The sequence below is a fragment of the Dipodomys merriami genome, unplaced genomic scaffold (assembly GCF_024711535.1).
Source record: "Dipodomys merriami isolate MVZ:Mamm:240054 unplaced genomic scaffold, mDipMer1.0.p SCAF_5, whole genome shotgun sequence".
NCBI classification, from domain to species: Eukaryota; Metazoa; Chordata; class Mammalia; order Rodentia; family Heteromyidae; genus Dipodomys; species Dipodomys merriami.
This window is the reverse complement of record NW_027206068.1, coordinates 44,809,679-44,814,738: the sequence shown is the minus strand read 5'-3', so window position 1 is coordinate 44,814,738 and position 5,060 is coordinate 44,809,679. Positions and strand designations below refer to the sequence as shown.

General features: G+C 35.5%; 1 non-coding gene across 1 annotated transcript; it reads left to right on the top strand.

The window, feature by feature from the left end:
• The first annotated feature begins 1,607 nt into the window (after positions 1-1,607).
• On the top strand, positions 1,608-1,718 carry LOC138810260 (small nucleolar RNA SNORA44). Its single transcript, XR_011367067.1, has one exon. It is a non-coding gene; the product is annotated as a small nucleolar RNA SNORA44 (small nucleolar RNA).
• The last annotated feature ends 3,342 nt before the right edge of the window (positions 1,719-5,060 follow it).

Genomic DNA, 5,060 nt, shown 5'->3' with positions numbered 1-5,060 from the left:
CCTTGATGATCCTGCTTCCATTAATATCTCTACCAAGTGGGCTTTGCACTTCAGCTATTTGGATTCAGCCTATGCCACTGGCTTTCCCCTAATGCATTGACTATAAAGCTCAGGATATTTAATGTGCTGGGTGTTTGGGGTGGGGGACTATTTTCTGATTTTTATTTCTGCTCTAAATCAATTTGTGAAACTCATTGTCTGTACCTCATTTGTCTTAATTTCTTTTCTTCTTCTTCCTCTTTTTTTTTTAAAGATCAAACACTAGAGATTTAGATAAAAATGTTTTCAACTTTGATTTGATTATTTAAGGCATAAGACAGTAGGTATTTTGATGTAACAAATAACTTTTGAGGAGTATAGATATGTTTTTCTATCAAATAAGTATGGCCCCAATCTGGCTCATTACCTATTTCTCTCAATAAAGTTTTATTCTAACACAGTCATGCCTGTCAGTCTAGCTATTGCTGTTGGCTGTTTAATACTCCAAGACCAGAGATAATTATTTGCAATGAACAAAGAGCCTGCAAAACATGAAAATGTTTGCTCTTGGTTGTGTTACATAATGTTTTCTGATCTCTACATTGGAACATTCAGAGTCCATGCTCTTTATAAGGCTGTTCTCAAGTTCTCAAGTAAAGTATCTGCCTCATAAAGACATAAGTATCATGTTATCTAGGCAGGGTACCTTCTAAATTTGCTATAATTTTACCACATTCACCACAAATTGTATTTAAATATTGTTTGCTTACCTGTGACTGTAGCTCTTATTATACAATATATTTCTGATGAATAATACCTGTTCCTAGTAAAAATGTTACCTGATCCAATAGATAAACATGATCTATTTTCTAGTTCCACTTAAAAATACGTTCCCTTTTGTTTGGAATATTTTGATGCTCTTACCAAAATATTTGACATCATTATTAATTTAATCTAGCCTTGACAATTTTTAAAGGTAGCTCCGTCTTTCTGAAGACTCATTGTGTTTTGATCTAGTGCATGGGTGGAATCAGACCATCAGTCAGTCAATGATTATTTGAGTTGGTGTGACCTCATTTCAAAAGAAAACAGGTCCAGAGAACCAGATACCTTACTGAATAGTAATATTTAAATTAGAGTAACTAATAGACAAAATGAAAACTATGAAGAACCATATTTTCTTAGAGATGATTCTCTTATGAAAAAGCACTGGAATATGCGATGTTTAAGACAGTAAGACAAGGGGCTGGGAAGGTGGCTCAGTGGTAGAGCGCTTGCCTCGCATGCCTGAGGCCCTGGGTTTGATTCCTCAGCACCACATAAGCAAAAAGAAAAAAGCCAGAAGTGGTGCTGTGGCTCAAGTGGTAAAGCGCTAGCCGCTGAAGAGCTGAGGGACAGCGCCTAGGCCCAGAGTTCAGGCCCACGACCGGACCCCCCCCCCCAAAAAAAATACAGTAAGACAAGCTGGGTGTGGTGGCTCATGTCTGCAATCTTGCTACACAGGAAGTGGAGATTGAAAGGATACAGTTCAAATTCAGCCCAAGCAAAAAGTCTATGAGATCCTCCCATCTAAACCAATAAAAATATCAGCACAGTGGTGTGTGCCTGTTATCCCAAGGAATACAAAACAGCATGTTTTCAAGGGCTGTGGCTGATGGGATCTCCAACTGTAGGTTAGAAGAGCTTGGAGAGACTTTGACTTTGACTATCTGTAGTTGCCACTCACCTTTCCTATAATATATTCATACTTGGGGTGGGAAGACTGAACCTAAGTTCAGGTGTGACCCAGCAGCTTTCACGTTGGTGGGTCTGATGGATCAGTCTACATTTTGTTTTCATACTTACCTTTTGTTCTGCAGGTTTTCCCCTGTGTTTCCTTATAGTGTCTGGTATTGAAAACTCCAAGGGAACTGTTCTGTATTTCATGCTGGTTAGGCTTAGGAAAAGTTTTGCTACTTAAAACAGCTTGACCCTTTCTCCTTTCCCGTAGGATCTGAATGCTGGTCTTGGTGATCGAAAGGAGGGAAAATGTTACTGAGGCTAGCTCCTGGCTTGTTCCAAACAAGATTGAAAGCACAGAAGAAAAAAGAAACACAGTAAGAGCCTGGTCTTGACTGGTTGAGATGCTATTTGAAAAATAAAGCTAAAAGGGCTGGGGTGTGGCTTAAGTGGAAGACTACCTGCTTGGGAAGAACAAGGTCTTGGGTTCAAGTCCTGAAAGAACATACTTATTAAGGTATATTCCATAATTTAGTATATCCTTAGTAATTAAACGTATTAACAGTACTTTGTAGCACATCTTTGACAGCATTAATAAAAACTGAAGAAATAAAATTCACAATTGTGATAATAACAATTCCATTGTGAGAATCAAGAAACGTTCTGTGAATATGTATCCTTAATTACAAAACTAGTAGTTTTGATGTGTTTGTGTATAAAGGTAATTAATTAAAGAGCAAGTTTTGGAATCCTATTTAAAAGAGCCACACTGTATGATGTTTTGAGTAGACTTGTCTGGAAGGAATGAAGAAAGGACCACAATCAGGGACTCACTGTTAAACCAACAGGAAAACCAATTAAAAAGCACCGAGTCAGAGCCCAGGAAAGGCCTGGTGTAATTTATTAGTAGAATGCAGCGTTTCTTTTTTTTTTCAAGATTTTGGACATGGAGAGATCTTGTTTATAGGTAGAGATAGAAAAAGGTTCCAAACGTTGGTAATGAAAATTGCTAATTTTGTAATGACTTAAATAATAAATTCTTGTTTGAGAAAATACCCAGAACTATAGAGTGGTGATAATCTTCAATCTCTGGATCCATGACTGCTTAAACCACAAAGCAATGTGACACACTGATGTATGTGTTTTCCTGTAAACAAAAATAAAAAGGCCTGAAACCATCCACTCTGGTTCTTATATAGAACATAAATCATTGTTAGCAATACATAAAAATTAGTCAGAAAGCCATCCCAATAATACAGTTATCCTGGAGGCAATTACCTGGATTAATTTTTATATAAAATTATAACTTTGTTATTCTACATTCATGGTAGCCACCAGGAGAAATGATAGCATTATGGGTAAATGGATTTTTAATTATCAGGACATAATTTCAGAAGAAGTCAAATGAGTTCCTCTCTTCTAGCTAACTGGAATGCAAAAGATTCGGATTCAATGATAAATCAAATTATCACCAACTAGGACTTCAGAGCACCCTTTAAAAGTTTATTTTACCAATCTTTTTTCCATTGACTTCAGTTTGGACTGTCCCATCATCGTTCTAGGTAAGTTGTCAGAACACAACTTCATAGAGAAAAAAAAAGTTTAATCATGTCTAATTTAAATTTTTTTTCTAGTGATGGATTCATTTCAACTTTGTCCCAACAACATTTCTTAAGTCCGTGCTAGAAATACAAAAGAAAAATTATTCCAGTACCTCTATCACTTTAGTTGAATGAGATTTTAATACTTTAAGCTATTCATTGTATATGTTTTCAAATTGATAACAATTTTTACTATGTACATATAACCATATAAGATGATGTTAAGTGAAATGAACCCCAAGATAGAGACCCAACTTGTTTTTTCTTTCTTGCTATTGTTTTTAACATATCTAAAATGTACTATGTAATTATTTTTGTTTCTTTTGTATGTTCTTCCCACATGGTATAACCCCTGTTTTCACTGTATTTGATGTCGGTGCCCTGCATCTTGTACACACATTTTTCTAATTTGGGGAGGGGAAGGGAAGTAACAAAATGCTGAAACAAAGATACAGGTTGACCCCTTGTAAGAATGACATGCACAAGACACTATGTTGAAAATGAACTTTACAAATTGGGGGTGGAGAGAGGTTGGGAGGGAAGGGATAGTAGGGGCAAAACAAAGGAGGAGGTAACAATGCTTGATAGGAAATGTGCTCATTACCTTGCTCATGTAACTGTAACCCCTCTGTATACTATTTTTACAATAAAAAACATAAAGAAGAAAAAATGATACCAATTTTATGTGTATATACATACATAATATCAATTAGGCATTGAGAGAAAGATAAATAGTATAGGAAGATGGAGCTGTTTTATTGTCTGGTTTCTATCATTTACTAGCTTATTTGACCTCAGGCATACAATTAACATCTAGTTCTCACTGTGTATGTGTGTGTGAACACATGTGAATATGTAATATATCCATATTGTAGATTATTATAATCGTATGCTATTACATTGCAAAACACATAGTAAGGTACCTAGGAAAAATAAGCATTTATTCAAGTACAGTGATTATTAAATAAGTATTATTTACTTCAAATGTAGTATTCACATGTTTCAGGAAAACATTTACATCTCACTGAGAGTCATGTCATAATATGGAGAAGATTTCTAGCAAGGAGTTTTATCTTCACATGTAAATGAAATTCACTTAGTTTATACTCAGTTTCGGTAAATGAAAGCACACCCAATGTATATTTACTTTTCTTTATTATGTATCTAAGCCTGTGACACTGAATTATGAATGCAAACTTACTGAGTTTAGATAACATAATTAAAGCATAGCTTACTTTAAACAAATGGATTTGAGTGATATCTTGAAAATGAAATGAAGGGAAGATCTGTTTCACTGTTTGCCTCTTGTATTTGCAGAAATCTATGATAGAACTTTAGAATTCGAAGATATCTTGCCAATATTCAGATGATAAGACCAATAACTAAAGGTGATTCTAAGGATACATAGCTTGCTTTTGGAAGGAACAGGTCTCTTGAGTTCGAATCAACTCTCTTAGGCCTGGCTCCTCTTAACTTCAGGACAATTTATAAGAGAAGTGACATTTGACTTGGATTTTAAACTTTTCCAAATGTTGAAAATATGGTTCTGTATTAAAAAATTGATTTATTACATACTGACAGTCTTAGGAAAACATTGACACTGGTGATGAGGAGATAGGTGAAGCAGGATGAGCCTACTTCCTCTCTCCCAGGCCTTTGATGACTAATGAGACCAAGAAGACAAGTTCAGGGAATTGTTGAGCTCTTGTGATACCACAGGGAGGGATAGGATGTGTCAGCTGTGGGCAAGAGAGATGTTTC